General features: G+C 43.0%; 1 long non-coding RNA gene across 1 annotated transcript in view; it reads right to left on the reverse strand.

Annotated features, from left to right (window-relative positions):
- Positions 1 to 3,832: 3,832 nt before the first annotated feature.
- The window catches only part of LOC140077938 (uncharacterized), a 28,279-nt gene continuing 14,247 nt past the window's right edge, over positions 3,833 to 17,864 (reverse strand). Inside the window, exon 3 of the long non-coding RNA XR_011849863.1 lies at positions 3,833 to 4,494. This is a non-coding gene — a long non-coding RNA (uncharacterized lncRNA). The remainder of the gene's footprint in view (positions 4,495 to 17,864) is intronic.

Below are 17,864 nucleotides of genomic sequence, written 5' to 3' on the forward strand. Positions count from 1 at the left end.
ATACATTAAGTATTACAATTAAGCATATCAGTAGGGTGGGCCCCTAAAATCAACCCCTCCCCAATAATAAAAGGCTATAAAAATGATGCAAATGAGTCTGTGGTGCTTCAAGCTCCAATAAAACCTAATGAGCCCAGAGCCCCTCAGCATCATTTAAATAATTTTAAAATCCTTTTTTTCTTTTGTAAAAACCAAGGAAAAAGAAGAGCAGATCCTACCAGAGGGGAAACACTTGTATATCAATGTGCTTGGTTTACAATCATTCATCCTGGTGGTAGATGTCCTTTAAGAGTTAATTTGACAGTCATATAAATCCTTTGTAGTGTTCCCTGGGAGTATTTTTCTCAAATACTGCCCTCCAGTCCTTCCTGGCTTTTGTTACATGTGGGGTGTGTTTATTCCCCATGGCCCCAAGATTTGCGTGTGACCCTATGATGGTCACACCTATTTGCCTAGGGTAATATTAATATTGACTGGTGAGTTGGGTCATGAGTCTGCAGATTCTTTTATTGGTTATTTAGTCTCACACCATAGTGGTAGTATTCCTAACCGTTGACATCTGCGGGAGGGGTATGCTGGAATTTATAAATGATATCAGTATGTTTTTATGTTCTAAGCATACATTTGCATTGAAAATTGTGACACATGAACTTAATAGCCTTTTCATAAGATTATTTAATCATATCACAATCAATCTGTCTCTATTCAGTATGGGTTTCAAAGTCTACTTTGTCCACAACACTCCTTTTCAATAGTCATAATAATCATCTGGTCACAAAGAAGATGCAATACAAGAAATCCCCTAATTGAGAACACCTGACTTACAGGTGACCCCTAGTTACAAATAAACATCTCTGTCCACTGTGACCTATGGTGAAGCTCTCTGGATGCTAGTAATTTACTGATATTAGCCTCCGGCTGCAATGGTCAACATAAGGTTTCTTTCACATGAAAGTATGCTACGCTATGGTCAGGACCCAGGCGTAGCATGTGCAACACCCCTGCCAACACAGAGGCAAGGTGATTGTTGAGAATAGCGCCTTCTACATGTTAGGGAGACTGGTCACCTATCTAGGAAGTCTCTAAATACTGGAGAACTTTGTAAATGCAACTGTAGCCACTGTCTAATAAGGCAAGAGTTAACAATGTGAAATGTTGTTATCCAATAAAAACCTTCGTACTATTGTTAAGGAAACTGGTTGGAGGATGCTACCACCTGACCGAGGGAGTATAAAAGCCCCTGATGGGCGGGAGTACATGGTCTTGGATTTCAATAAGCCGAGTGAAAAGCGGGTCCAGTGTGCAGCACCTGCAGAGCTGCCATTCAGACACACTACCAGGAAGCAGAGCTACCTCAGCCGTATGCCTGGCACCCTGAGGGCAAGTCCGGAGATTAAACCCCTGAGCAGAGGTCCACCATCTGGACTCTGCTCCATCCTTTACCAGCCCAGCCTGAAGTTGCTACCAGGCTGTGAGCAAGTTTCCTGCAGACCATCTAACTCCATCAGCCCTCCAGCTGAATCCGCTGCTGTTGATGTTTGGCCGTTGCCTGCCTTTTGAAGTTAAATAAGGAACTTAAATTGATTTGCACAACGTGCCTCAGTATAATCCCTCTATCAGGCCACATCACCATCATGGGCTCCCCAACCTCCATCATCCAGGGACTTCTAGATACACCTCTGGGGTTGCGCTTCTCAACCCTTCGCTCCCCATAGGGAAGCTTACTGCCAGGGTGTACTTATGGCTAACGAATGTGTATGCTCTATATTTTTTTCAGGAATGGCACGGTACAGTGACCCATGTGTGTGCTCACCATGCTGTGCCGTGCACAATGCACTCCTATGGCGGCCGTTTCCTAGCTGTAGTTCATACAGCTAGCATACGGCTGCCGTATATGGTCGTCTGAAAGGGGTCTGAGAGTTATGAAAGGTGTTTGCAATGATGCTTCATTGTTGATTCTTCCTATAATAGCCCAAAATTATGAAAATTCTATTCACAGGGGTAAAAAAAAATACTTTGTCTGGAGTTACACTTACAAAATAAACCATCTTTTTTGACCTCCAAAAAACCTATCACCAGAGAACTGTATTTTGTAGTGCCCCAGGTTCACATAGACACAGACAGTACCAATGAAGGAAAATTGAGCGATATAATACTAAAAATACAAAATGTATTGAGAGTACCTAAAAATAGAACATATAAACAGACAGGGTAGTTACATGGCAAAACCATATGGGTGCCGGACAGCGAGCACAAAAATGGGGATACCATATCTGTATAGGTTTTATAATGTTTTCATACATTTACAAAAATTAAAACCTGTACAAAAAAAATCTTCATTTTGCCATCTTCTGGCGCTAATAACTTTTTCATTCTTTGTTGTACGGAACTGTGGGTGGTGTCATTTTTTGTGGCTTTTGATGATGTTTTCATTGCTTCTATTTTTAGGACTGTACAGCCTTTTTATCACTTTATATTGAATTTTTAATATTTTTCAAAATGGCAAAAAGTGCCATTTTCGACTTTGATCGCTATTTTCCATTTACGGGGTTAAACGCAGTGAAAAACCATTTATAATATTTTGATAGATCGGGCATTTTGAAACGCGGCAATATCTAACATGTGTATGATTTTTACTTTTTATTTATATTTATATGACTTCTTGGGAAAAGGGGGTGATTTGAATTTTTAGTTTTTTTCTAATATAATATTTTTTTTAACTTTTGTATTTTTTTTTTTACTATTTTTCAGGTTAAGGTACTTTAACCCTAGTTTTTCTTATTGATCCTACCATATACTGCCATACTACAGCACAGTAGTATATGAGGATTATCCTCCTCATTCATTACAATGTGCAAATCGGACATAGTAATGAATACGTTAAAACGAGACCGCCTCGACAAACACTTACCGGCTATGGAGAGGGATCAGCCCGTGAGTCCTCTCCATTCACCCACAGCCGACGTATGAGGTACTATTACGTCACGTGCCGGTAAGGGGTTACCCCTGTGTATATAATGGAACAAATTTATTAATTTATTTGTTTGTGCCAGTGTTCTGTCTAACTTTGCACATAAAGGGCGCAACTGCTTTCACATGTATTTATTAAGTGTCTGCGCCAGTTTTGTGTCGCGGCTGCACTGTGTCCCACAAGACATAAAAAATTTGCACATAAAGGGGCATGTTACTGCTTAGTCAGAGTTTGTGCAACATTTATTACTGACGTGCACCACAATTCTGTCTGCGCTACAATTCTGAAGCATAAACTCACTTCCCAAGCAGTGCAGGGGGCGCCAGATTAATGAAGACCCCGCACCAGTTTTGATCAATCTGTCGCACTCTGCACAATCCACGGGCAAACTTTTCACTACTTTTCATAAATGTGACCCTATAACAGTGATGGTGCACCTTTTAGAGATCGAGTGCCCAAAATGAGACCCAAAACACACTAGCTTTTCCCAAAGTGCCAACACGGAAATTTAGGCAGTAACAAACCTATTGCTAACAGAATTTTTGAGCTCCAATCCGACCCTGTCCACACCTTCTCTCTCTTCGGACAGGACTAAGCAGCACAGGATGGGTCACTTTAGAAAAGCAGGGCACTTCTTGGACTGCCTGAGACTGCAGGGTGGTGCCATGTCTGGCAAACTGTGTGCCTGGGAGACAGCCTGTGTGGCAGCAGAGATGCCTCCGAGTGCCATCTCTGGCACCAGTGCCATAGGTTCGCCACCACTGCCCTATAAGTACAGATACTATGCACATTGCTAAAGTGACCTGAAGTATATAATAAAATGTACCCATAATTGTTTATTTAACATTAATCTTACACCAGGAAATATGAATAAATATTTGATTGTACTTTGCTGGATCTTATCTTCTGTAAAAACTACAGAGTGCAGGTATCATGCCCTGCATTTCACGTTCATATCTACCAGGATAAAACAGACTTATCAGATTATAAATGGCTTCTGTATTGCAATGGTTATGGAAGTATATTATGTCAATACATGTACGTAAAGCTGATTGCATCACTACATGAATATCTTTTCAAATTTGCAATGTGAACTTTGAAATACTGTAAATAATATAAAGGAATTCTCATAACCCTATTAGTTATTACTGTTTGCCTTAAAGAGGTTGTTCACTATTTTATATATCGATGGACTTTTCTCAGAATAGATCATCAATATCCCAATTACAAAGAACTCAATTTTGGAATTAGATAGTTTTCTGCTCCATAAATGCTGTAATGTCCTGCACTCCTTGAGTCACTGACATTATGCAGCTAACACATATGGCTAAAACCTGTGATTAGTGCTGGCACCGATAACGTGTGTTAACCCCTTAAGTGAAGCCTTCAAATGCTACGGTGGCACTTAAGTGACGATGCTCCATGGACGTCGCTATCTTGGATCCAGTCGGCTCCCCGTCTGACATCATTGGTGGGCGCTGCCAGGACCCTAACACAGGGTTCTGTGGCTGTCATGGAAGGATCTGTAAAATAACCATTAGTACAGTTTATTGTGCCTGTTCTTGATGACAGTTTCCAATCAAGATGGGCTCACAGATCTCCCCTTTTGCTTATCTCATGACGTACCCCCTTCCTGCAGAACTTGTTTTTTTTTTTTCATATGGCTGCTCCTCCTTACATCTTCCTCTTTAAAGTGGCACTCAACTTTCTCTCCCTCTCTATTTTATTAAAATGTTTTCAAGTCATGGAAGGTGGAATGGTGCAAGATTTTAGATGGTGGTTTCTTGGTTGGTTGGTCAATGTGCCAGCTGGACATACATTTTCCAGGTCACAAAAAAAATTGTTATTCTATCCCAAGTGCCTGATTTTTGGATATTACGGGTTAATATAAAAAATAAAGCTCCTAACTATAATTAGGATTATTTTGCATGCACTAGAGTCTTTAAAAAGCAACACTAGGAATTAGCATTCATTAGACATAAAACAAACCCAAATACAGTTCTTTACACAAAAAGAAAAAAGTTATGGAGGGGAGCAAAAAATGTAAATGCAAAAATAAAGGGAGGGACAATAAGTGGGTGGCATGGAGTCAGGGGGTACAAGGCGTGCTGGGGATAGGTTGAACATACTGGCTCCCTGTATGTTGTAAGTGGTATGCAGGTAGGCAGTCTGTGTTCGTCTTTATTTGGGCCACTCATAGTGTGGCCTCCCTCGTTTACATACTGTGGCCTACTGCTGGAGGGACGCCTCTGTAGTGCTCAATAGGCAGAACAAGTTTATCTCAGTATTCATATGGTCCTTACAAAACTTGTACCCTATAATATAGAATAATAGGCATTGGATAATGGACACACAGTTGGATCAATGTCCTGTGTAGTGATTCCTAGTGAGAATTTGAGGTCCCTCCATTGCTTCAGCTTCCTTTCTTTCCTGTTCATCTTTATTTACATGGCAGTGGTGATGACATGACACATAGAGTTAAGGTATAATTGATATATTTACACCTGTTCTGTATATTTACCCACTCCTGGTTTAAGCTTACAACATATGCAAAAAAAATCTGAGAAATAACTCACATGAGAACTGGCCCTTACTTTGACAGTAATAATAATGTTACTGCTTAATTATTTCCGTAAAAATAACACAATTATGGTGTAAGGAAGGTTTTGTTTTTACTCACATTAAAGTCTATCTAAAGTTGATAGATAGAAGCTTATTTAAAGGAAATGTGTCAGAAATATTCTTTTTATGTAAGCCAGATAACTAATGTATTACTTTCTAATCTCTATTTATATTCTTATTGTAAATTTTTTCTTTTATTTTTTATCCATGATTATGGGGACCATCATCTTATCTGAGCTTTATTAGCAGAACTTAATGATATACTTTAACCCCTTAGTGACAAGTTAGTAGGAATTTTTCATTTTAGAAGTGTCCTTTTGTGATATTATGACGCTAGAAAGATCATAAATCATACAGTATTCTCTCAAATCATTCATACATTAATTTAGCTGCAAAATTTACCCACATTAACTGTATAAAAGTAGAAAATGCATCTAGGAATATGTTGTGCAGTTTTTTTCTGAGTAAGAGGATACCTCACATGTGGATGTAAACTGCTGTCAGGGAACATGGCGGGCGCGGAAGGAAGGAGCCAATGAGCCTTTGTAGGGCAGTTTTCAGGTGCCATGACGTGTTTGTAGAGCCCATGGGGCCGAGTTCATGCGTGGAATTTTGGTTTAGTTTTGAAACACAACTCAAAGGCTCCACCTGCAATCGCATGTTGATGTAAGATTGCTTTTCCTTCGCATTCAGTTAACATATTACCAAAATATGTGATCACGAGTGAAACCTTTGGATTGAGTTTCCAAATGTAACCAAAATGCCACGTTTGAACCGTGCCAGCACTGATCGGCTTCAAAAAAGATTTTTCTGAGGATCGTCACTCCCGTCATCGGGGAGCAGCAATCCAAGGCATCTTCGGGTTAACCCGTTCATTACAATGAATGAGTACAAAAATAAAAAAAAAGTTTTGAAAAAAATTATAATAAAAAAACCTACAAACTCAAATCCCCTCCCTTTCCCTAGAACTGATATCAATATAAATAAACAGTAAAAATCATAAACACATTAGGTATCGCCACGTCCGAAAATGCCCGAGCTATCAAAATGTAAAAACTTTTTTCACTGTGTAACCCCGTAATGGAAAATCAAGCCCAAAGTAAAAAATGCCACTTTTTTGTCATTTAAAAAAAAAATAAAAAATTCTATAAAAAGTGATCAGAAGTGGAAAGTGATTGGAAGTCGAAATATAATTCAAAATGCAATAATATTGACAATAAACTGCATTTATGTTATTTTCTTGTGGGCTCTGTTTTTACGTCTTTCAGTGTACATTCCAAATGGCATCTCTAATATATTATTTGGTTCCATACGATCACAGGGACACTAAATGTATATAGGTTTTATTAGTTGTTAATATTATTCCAAAAACCTTTTGTACCAAACAAAAAAAAAATACTTTTGCCATATTTTGACTTCAATAACTTTTTCATACTTAGGAGTACAGAGTTGACTAAGATGTAATTTTTTCCAGGACAAGCGGACATTGCTATTATTTTGGGGCATGTGCGACCTTTAGAACAGTTTTTGTTACATTTTGTATTCGTTGTGAAAGGGCAAAAAAGTGGCAATTCGGACATTTCATAGTTTATATGGTTGAAAAAAGACACATTTACATCAAGGTCAACCAAGGAATGGAAGGGATTGGATGAGGAAGGGATTTAGGGTAAACAATACTATATAACATAACCATCAATGTTATTTAGACCCATAGCATCTAGACCTATGGCATTTAGAAGCTCTCTGCTGTCCCTGCTGTGACCAGCGCCTGAGGTAGGCTATTCCACAGGTTGTCAGTTCTCATTGTAAAAAAAACCCTGTCGCCTCTGGTGATTTAACCTTGTTTTCTCCAGACGGAGACAGTGTCCCATCCTCTTTTGAATTGATTTAATCTGAAACAATTTACCACCATATTTTTGTATGGATCATTCATCTATTTATATAAATGAATCATGTCCCCTCTTTGTCGTCTCTTTTCCAGACTAAATAAATCTAGTTGTTTTAATCTTTCCTCATAACTGAGGCACTCCATACCTCTTATAATTTTTGTGGCTCTATGTTGAACCCTCTCCAGCTCCAAGGCATCCTTTTTATGGACCGGTGCCCAGAACTGGACAGCATATTCCAGGTGAGGCCGAACCAATGCTTTGTACAGTGGTAATATTACATCCCTATCACGAGAGTCCATACCACTTTTGATACATGACAAGATCCTACTGGCTTTAGAGGTAGCTGATTGACATTGCATGCTGTTATTCAATTTATGATCTACTAGTACTCCCAGGTCCTTCTCAACAAGGGACTCTCCCAGATTTACTCCCCCAAGCACATATTTTGCCTTTGGATTATTAGTCCCCAGGTGCATAACCTTACATTTATCCACATTGAACCTCATAATTTTAGCGCATTTTTCCATTATGGGGTCCACTTTTTTTTTTTATTATTTATTGTTTTATATGGCTTTTGGAACATTTTAATGAATTTTATTTTTTTATTTTTTGTGTTTTTTTAACTTTTTATTTTTACAATACTATAATACGAACTAGTGATCATATGACCATGTATTGCAGTGCATTAGAAGTGTCAGCCTATGCATCTGCATAGGCTGACGGGCATCTTCTCAAGCAGGCAGATGCCGATGGCAGACCCAGGGACATTCATTAAGGTCCCCGGCTCTACGGCTGTGAAGACGGCACACTGCAAGTGCTGGGAGGAGAGGGAGAGAGACCCCTCCCTCTGAAGGTATGTAGATCCCGTGGTCACAACATTGACTGCGGGATCTAACAAGTTAACAGCTGGATTCCGGACTGTTAGAGCAGGGTCCCAAATGTCATAAGAGCAGAGAAACCCATTGGCCTAGCGTAAGGCCCCTTAGTGACCGTAGAAACCAGTATGGGCTGTCACTAAGGGGTTAAAGTAGCCTTATGCCCATACATAGCAATGGTCTAGAGATAAATCCATAATGATAGTGTTTTCTACAGAGGTGTTTTAATCTACTTTAGCCGTCCTGTCTTGTCGACACTGTGTTAGCCCTATTATTAATCCAACTGGTCAGAGTTCCTTAAAATGTGTTTAAAATAAAAAGTGTTAAAAAAGGGAAAAATGGAGATGTCCACTGCGCTGCCAAGAAATAATTGCTAGAAATATCAACTTTTCAAAAGTTTTATTTCAGCAATAAAAATACTTAGGAACTAGGCGTTTCAAGAGCACAACGCTCTCTTCATCAGGTTATGAACAAAGCACTACAAAAAAATACGCTATAAAATAATCAGCCACATATGGATAAAAATGTAAAAAAGTTTTTTACAGAATTGGTTGTGAAATATTTTGTTATAATTTAAATAAACAGAAAGTGACTTGTGTCTTATTTTACGTGATACATATAAAAATATCAGTCAAAATAACAAACACTTTAAGTTATATCAGTTCATCATCCATTAGAAACGTATACATTTTTTCAAAGATTTGTAACATAAACCAAATACCAATGTGAACATGGTCTTTATCACCTGTACACATTCCATCATTTCATCAGTTTTTGGCATCAGTTTTTGTTAGCCAAAACCAGACTTGCACCTGTTCTATGTGGGTTGACCACTCCTGGTTTTGGCTTAAAATAACTGTTGCCAAAAACTGACGTCAAAACAGTCCCTGGCATGTTTTATTGTTCAATATTAAACAATAGATTTTATTGACCAGGAAAATATGTGTGTGTATCTAATCTTTATCTAGTGGCATGGTGGATAATAAAAACGGAGGCCCTTGGAGCCTTGGGTCTAAATGACAAAAACGATATGGGGGTCTTTTTATGAGGCCGAATTTGCCTCTACAGAAAATAGAAGGCCTAATAACAAAATATATGTAATGAGAAGATGTTGTACTGACATGCCGCCACGTCCGTACCCTTAGAACTTCTAGATCGGGTTCGGAGAAAGATGTGCATAGATTCTCCGTATTGCTCATTCGTACAGAGAAGGACCCGTAGCCCCTTTCCTAAAGTCTCCGCTAAAAAATCCTCTCTTTCTAGCCACGCCCTCCCGAGAAGGTATTAGATACTGCACCCTTTAGGTTCCTTCTCTAAACTGTCATACCACGCCCCCCTCTATGACATGGATGATATGTAATCTCACCTTAAACTCAGTCTTCAATAAGGTCCGTTTTGCTGTCTAACGCCTAACTCCGCCCACCTAATCAGTGATTGGAGGAGAGTGACGAAGTAGTTTTCATTCTGGTCCGACGCAACATTTAGCTCTTTAAGGGAGTGGCCGAAAACCGACCACTCCCAGATTTGTTTTTAACCAATAGTAATAGGTAAAGGTTGTGGGTGTGTTCTTTGTGACGTCAGTGAGGTATGTTTGGCGGCCAGCATAAATTGCTTGGCACGCCATGCAGCAGTAGGCAAGATGAAGCGCTAGGATAGCGCGAAACGACTCGTCCCTCTAACCCTCACCCCCGTTTTTTCCTGCTGTCGAATGCCTCTCCCTGTGAAACGAAATACTTTTTAAAGGATATGAAATAAAGAAAAAGATTTTATGAAAAAAACGGTGAGTGCCGACTATTTCTCTACTCCTTTGATGTAATCTTTATCTAGAGTAACCAGATAACATGTCATAAAAGATAAACATATGGGATGCAATGTTCCCTACAAGTTGTTGCTTAACGCTGTTAAACACAGTGGGGCACATTTACTTACTCGGTCACTGGAGTTCACAGAAAATGCATTGTCCGACATATAATGCAGCGTGCGGCCATTCACTAAGATCGTGCGCCCGATAACCTGCATGTGTTGCTTCCCCGCTCAGGTTCGACAGAGTTCACCATCTTTTTAGTGGTGTATCTTAGGGCTTGGGACACCATTTGAAAGTTAAATCCCACACTCAGTGTGAATCAGTTGGTTCGTCCGACGGCACCCCCCCAATTTGTGTCAAATGAAAGCCAGAGTAGCTGTTCCACAAAAGGTTGTGTGGCCACAATCCCAGTGCACACACTTCTTTAATACCTGTGCAAGCCGTGTAGTCCCCGAAAAAGGCACACAGTCCGACAAAAGTGTGCACGCGATCCTTAGTAAACAAGCCCCAGAGTGTGATCAGCTCGTGATCACGGAAAGTGCAGAATCCTGTGTCACAGACTGACAGCACTGCAGGAACGAAAGAGCCGATTTGCAAATTATTTGCAAGTTGTGAAAAGTGAATAAACTTAGGCTTTAATCACACAAACTTATGGGGGACTTATATAAGGGCGACGTATATATGCCATATATACGTCCCCCATAGACGGCAATGGGCACATGGCGCCGTACGGGAGCTATCCTATCTGTCCCTGTAATATGGCGCCATGCGGCATAAATCGCTGTGAAGAAGGGTGGGGTGAGCAGTGCTGACGCCCTCTCCCAGGCGCCGGTGCGCGCCGCCGTGCTACAGTATAGCGGGCACAACTTCGTGTGAATGTAGCCGTAGGGAAACATTTATTACAGCCCCAACACCAGTTTTCTGTCTGACTTTGCATGCTCTTTCTGGTGCAAACTGCTTGCATACATATTTAAAGGGATTTTCCCATAATTTTAACCCTTTACTTCACAATTTTACTCAGTTTTATTGCTGTTTTAGCTCCTGGTGGTTAGTGTAAGATTCCAGAGTGTGGGAGGGACCTCTCTAAGCAGACACATTTGGGCACATTTACTAAGAAAGTCGGAAACTTCACTAAAAGTGCTCTGCCCGTATATAATGCTTGGTGCGACCGATTCATTAAGAACGTGCGCCAGAAATCATGAATCTGTCGCTTCCCTGCACTGGCCCGACAGAGTTCACCAACTTTTTTGTGGTGCACCTTTAACATAATAAATTAAAATAAAAAAAATATGAAGTAAAAAAACAAAAGAAGGTGATCCCCAGGAATTAAAAACTTGCAGTGTTCCCTTCAGTCTTGGAATGGCAACCTGCAGTACATGGAAGATATTACTTCTGATTAGAGATGAGCGAGCACTAAAATGCTTGGGTGCTCGTTATTCGAGACAAACTTTTCCTGATGCTCAAATGCTCGTCTCGAATAACGAGACCCATTGAAGTCAATTGGAGACTCGAGCATTTTTCAAGGGGACCAAGGCTATGCACAGGGAAGCTTGGCCAAACACCTGGAAACCTCAGAAAATGATGGAAACACCACAGAAATGGACAGGAAACAGCAGGGGCAGCATGCATGGATGCCTCTGAGGCTGCTTAATCGCACCATTATGACAAAATTATGGGCAACAGCATGACAGAGTGACCGAATGAGGCTAGATAGCATCTAAAACATGCAATAATTGACCCTGACACTATAGGGGAAGGCATGCAGCGGCAGCAGCTGCAGGCTAGAAAGTGGCATGGCGACATACCCCAAAAAGACTAATGCTTCAAACTAATTTAAAAAATTCCTTTTGGCGAGGATAACGTGTAGCACTGTATGTATCAGTATTTTGCCTGGTTAAGGCGGCAGAGAGGAACCAAAGGAGGTGAGCAAGAAGCGCTGAAATGATTTCCTATGTGAACAAAAGGTTGACGGTATATTTAGTCGATAACACAGCATGGTTGCGACATAGTGACCAAGTTCCATAATGTATCTGGTGAAACACCCGAAAAATGAGCCTGACACAGCTCGTTTGATAGGGGGACGACATGTGGAGGCAGCCATGGAGACGACTTCCATGATTAAGAGCGACAGTATGGGGCATCCATATTGTGCTGCTATGATTGCAACTTCAGGTCTCCAGCATGGTGGCGACAGATGCGCCGAGTTCCATTATGTATCTGGTGAAACACCCGAAAATTCTGCCTGACACAGCTCGTTTGATAAGGGGATGATGTGCGGTATTTCCTCTCGCGCTCCAGCGTCTGGAGTATAGACAGTTGAAAGTTGCGCATGGAAACATTGGTGGATGCTGTGGAGGATCGTGGAGGCGAAATGGACAGGAAACAGCAGGGGCAGCATGCATGGATGCCTCTGAGGCTACCTAATCTTGGGATGCAGCTGGCGTTCCGTTGCAAGCCGAGCTTTCGCCTGTCCAAGCCCCTGTCTCTCGGCTCCTCCCCACCCAAAATGGGCGTGAAAAAATTATCATTTTCAAAGCAGACGGGGGCTACAAACAGCACTTCTAAGAACTTTTGGATAAGATCAAGCGTAGTACTGTTCTTATAAGTAATTGGCTTGGTTATGGCGGGTGAGGGGAATGTAAACAGATGCGCAAGAAGTGCTGAAATAATATCGGTAAATAATAAAAGTTTGGCACTATATTTTGTGGATAACACAGCAGGGTGGTGACAAGTTAACAAGTTTGATGCGAAAGCCATGAAAACAACCCAAAATTCTGCCTGACACAGCTCGTTAGATAAGGGGACGATGTATGGAGGCAGCTATATGGACGACTTTTGGAGGCAGCTATGGAGATGACGTGTGGAGGTAGCAATGGAGACAACGTGTGGAGGCAGCTAAAAAGATGACGTGTGGAGGCTGCTATGGAGACATATAAGTTTTGATAGTGCCTGTATGTGGCAGTCCACAAAAGTTTTCAAATCAGAGGAGCAGGTAGGTGGCCCTCCAGAAAAATTAAATAGATTGAGTGCCTGTATGTGGCAGTCCAAAAAAGTTTTCAAACCAGAGGAGCAGGTAGGTGGCCCTCCAGAAAAATTAAATAAATTGAGTGCCTGAATGTGGCACTCCCAAAAATTGTTTAAAACAGAGGACCGGGTAGGTGGCCCTCCAGAAAAATTAATACATAGAGTACTATAGCTAGAGCCAGTTGGCCCCGGCAAAAAATAGCCAGTTTCCTCTGCTTTAGTGTACAAAGAGGAGGAGAAGGAGGAAAATGAGGAGGAGGAGTGCATACATTATTCAGGTTGAGCTTCTTTCACCTGGTGGAGAATGGAAATCCTGAGAAATCCAGGCTTTATTCATCTTGATAAGCGTCAGCCTGTCAGCGCTGTCAGTCGACAGGCATGTACGCTTATCGGTGATGATGCCACCAGCTGCACTGAAAACCCGCTCAGACAACACGCTAGCAGCAGGGCAGGCAAGAACCTCCAAGGCGTACAGCGCCAGTTAGTGCCATACGTCCAGCTTTGAAACCCAGTAGTTGTAGGGAGCTGTGTGATCATTTAGGACGATGGTATGGTCAGCTACGTACTCCCTCACCATCTTTCTGTAAAGATCAGCCCTACTCTGCCGAGACTGGGGACAGGTGACAGTGTCTTGCTGGGGTGACATAAAACTGCCAAAGGCCTTGTAAAGCGTACCCCTGCCAGTGCTGGACAAGCTGCCTGCTCGCCTACTCTCCCTCGCTACTTGTCCCGCAGAAGTACGCCCTCTGCTGCTAGCGCTAGAAGGGAAATACTGTTTCAGCTTGTGCTCCAGGGCCTGCTGGTATTCATGCATTCTCACACTCTTTTCCTCTCCAGGGATGAGAGTGGAAAGATTTTGCTTGTACCGTGGGTCCAGGAGAGTGAATACCCAGTAATCGGTGCTGGAATAAATTCTTTGAACGCGAGGGTCATGGGATAGGCAGCCTAGCATGAAATCTGCCATATGCGCCAGAGTCCCAAAGCGCAAGAATTCACTCCCCTCACTGGCCTGTCTGTCCATTTCCTCCTCCTCCAACTCCTCTTCTTCTGCCCATACACGCTGAACAGTGAAGGACTGAACAATGCTCCTCTCTTCTGTCAGGCATAGTAGGCCTGAGAGACCTGGACCGAGGTAGGCCCTGCAATCCTCGGTGTCGGCAGTATATGACCAGCCCCAGGGTCAGAATCGGTCCCAGCCTCCACCAAGCTAACCCAATGTGCCGTCAGCGATATATAGTGGCCCTGCCCGGCAGCACTCGTCCACGTGTCTGTGGTCAGGTGGACCTTGTCAGAAACGGCGTTGGTCGTGGCACGGATGATGTTGTCTGACACGTGCTGGTGCAGGGCTGGGACGGCACATCGGGAAAAGTAGTGACGGCTGGGGACCGAATACCAAGGGACGGCTGCCGCCATGAGGTTGCGAAAGGCACTGGTCTCTACCAGCCTATAGGGCAGCATCTCCAGGCTGAGTAATTCGGAGATGTGGACGTTGAGGGCTTGGGCGTGTGGGTGGGTTGCACTGTACTTCCTCTTGCGCTCCAGCGTCTTGGGTATGGAGAGCTGCACGCTGCGCATGGAGACATTGGTGGATGCTGTGGAGGATCATGGAGGCGAAGGTGTGGTTTTCGCACGGGAGGTGTTTGGGCCGGGGTCCTGGGCAGGGGGCTGACTAGCAGAGGCAGCAGATGACTTAGGGGAAGGAGCAGTGGTGTGCCCGGCCGGAGGTGAACGGCCTTGGTTCCATGGAGTGGGGTGTTTAGCATTCATATGCCTGCGCATACTGGTGGTGGTTAAGCTGGTAGTGGTGGAACCCCTGCTGATCCTGGTGTGTGGCACAGGCTGCACACCACAGTCCGTCGGTCATCCGGTGTTTCTTTAAAGAACCTCCAGACTTCCGAAAATCTAGCCCTCGCCACGGGAGTTTCACTACGTGAAACATTTGGCGCTGATGCACCAGCTCTGGCCCTGCCTCTCCGTCTGGCCCCACCACTGCCTCTTCCAACCTGTACTCGTCGAGGACTCGCCTCCGTCTCAGAAGCACTGTGTTCACCCGGCCTATTAACCCAGCTTGGGTCTGTCACCTCATCATCCTCCGATCCCTCAGTCTGCTCCCCCCACGGACTTCCTGCCTTGACAAAAACTTCACCACTGTCTGACAACCGTGTCTCCTCATCGTCCGACACACACTTATACACTTCTTCCACTATGTCAACAATGTCATCATCACCCACAGACTGCGACCGGTGGAAAACTTGGGCATCGGAAAAGAGCTCAGCAGCAACCGGACAAGTGGTTTGTGACTGTGGGAAGGGTCCAGAAAACAGTTCCTCAGAGTATGTCGGTTCAAATGCCAAATTTTCCTGGGAGGAGGCAGACTGGGGGGAAGGAGGCTGAGGTGGAGGAGCTGATTTCGGTGACATGGGTGGACTGCGTGGAAGACTGACTGGTGGACAAATGGCTAGAAGCATTGCCCGCAATCCACGACATCACCTGTTCGCACTGTTCTGGCCTCAACAATGCTCTACCAGGAGTCCCAGTAACTTGAGACATGAACCTAGGGAGTGTAGCTCTGCGGCGTTCCCCTGCTCCCTCATCAGCAGGTGGTGTCTCACCCCGCCCAGCACCACGGCCTCTGACCCCTGCAGTAGTTGGACGCCCACGCTCTCGTCCTCTACCCCTAGCCTTCGGGTTCAACATTTTCAAAATTAAAGTGTAAACTGTAAATTTTCTAACCTACACTGACAGCGCACAACAGGATTTTGTGCTGTGCCTGATGACTTTTAGTTTTGAAAAAAAAAAAAAAAAAGCAGACTGTGCCTAATTCAATCAAACCCCTAATAAATTGTCCAACTTAGGTGTTTGAGATGGATATGTGTGTCACTAAGAGCTAAACAGAACGTTCGCAAGACTCCCTGCAAATTCGTCACAATATGGTACTAGCTGCACTACTAGTGCCAGCAAGGCCAGCCACAAGCAAATCAACAAAAAATAAAATATATAACGCTATTGTAGCGCTAAGAAGACCTGTTGGGTTCTCGTGTGGCTAGTTTCTAGCCTACCCTGACAGCGCACAACTGGATTTTGTACTGTGCCTGATGACTTTCAGTTTTGAAAAAAAAAAAATCGTCAGACTGTGCCTTATTCAATCAAACCCCTAATAAATTGTCCCACTTAGGTGTTTGAGATGGATATGTGTGTCACTAAGAGCTAAACAGAACGTTTGCAAGACTCCCTGCAAATTCATCACAATATGGTACTAGCTGCACTACTAGTGCCAGCAAGTCCAGCCACAAGCAAATCAACAAAAAATAAAATATATAACGTTATTGTAGCGCTAAGAAGGCCTGTTGGGTCCTCGTATGGCTAGTTTCTAGCCTACACTGACAGCACACAACTGGATTTTGTGCTGTGCCTGATGACTTTTAGTTTTGAAAAAAAAAAAAATTGTCAGACTGTGCCTAATTCAATCAAACCCCTAATAAATTGTCCCACTTAGGTGTTTGAGGTGGATATGTGTGTCACTAAGAGCTAAATAGAACGTTTGCATGTCTTCCTGCAAATTCGTCACAATATGGTACTAGCTGTACTACTAGTGCCAGCAAGGCCAGCCACAAGCAAAGAAAAAAAAAATTCTAGCCCTAACAAGGGCTGTTGCGTTCTTGCAGACTCACTCCTGCCTAACAGTAAGCTAATATAACACCCTAACGCTTTCCCTGACCAGCAGCAGCTCTCTCCCTAACGGCATCCAGACAGAGAATGATGCGAGCAGCGCGGACAGGGGCTAGTATATTCCAGGGTCACCTGATCAGGCCAGCCAATCACTGCTATCGACGTGTAAGTGTACCACGTGATGCTGGGTGGAGTGCAGAGTCTCCTGGCTTGTGATTGGCTTTGTTTCTGGCCGCCAAAAATCAAAACGGCGGGAGATGCCATTTTATCGAGCTGGTGAAATATTAGTCCGAGCAACAAGCAGTTTCGAGTACGCTAATGCTCGAACGAGCATCAAGCTCGGATGAGGGTGTTCGCTCATCTCTACATCTGATCTAAAATGTAGCAATAACTCCTGTTGCAAAACACAGAGTCCCTTTTTTACTGTTTTCCCCCTAAATACAGATAGATGCCTTAAATCTCCTACAGTGTATTTAATACTCAAATGCATTCATGTCCCATCCTCCATTTATCTGCCTCCCCTGTTCTACCGTCTCTCTTTTCTCCCTCCCTCCACCTACTCTTTCATACAGTATATCCTATGTCAGAACTTGCTGAACGGGTTCTTGCTGCAGATTTCTGGGCTTGTGAACCACACACCTAGGGATACTCTGCTTGAGGCTGTGAATGAGAGCCAGCTCTGCAGTGTTACTTCTTTTGGGTGTTTATACTGTGGAAAGCTGGGCAATTACATTTTTTACCAGTGTATGCTTTGAGTGATGGACAGCCAGTCCAATCAATGTCTGGGATGATTTCTAGGAAATCCATAAATATCTAATGCTCTGTTTTCTTAGGGCTGCTTATACTAGTCTCTTCCTACTTGTAGTACCATTGACTCTTTTCTCGCCCTTGTCTTGTTATCTGACTTTTGCCTAATCATTGAGGAACCTAATTTTACCACAAAATACTGGGAAAACGTTTTGACTTGCGCATAAGGCTAGAGTGTGAAATACATTGGTCACAGCCTGCTT

The sequence above is a fragment of the Engystomops pustulosus genome, chromosome 1 (assembly GCF_040894005.1).
Source record: "Engystomops pustulosus chromosome 1, aEngPut4.maternal, whole genome shotgun sequence".
NCBI classification, from domain to species: Eukaryota; Metazoa; Chordata; class Amphibia; order Anura; family Leptodactylidae; genus Engystomops; species Engystomops pustulosus.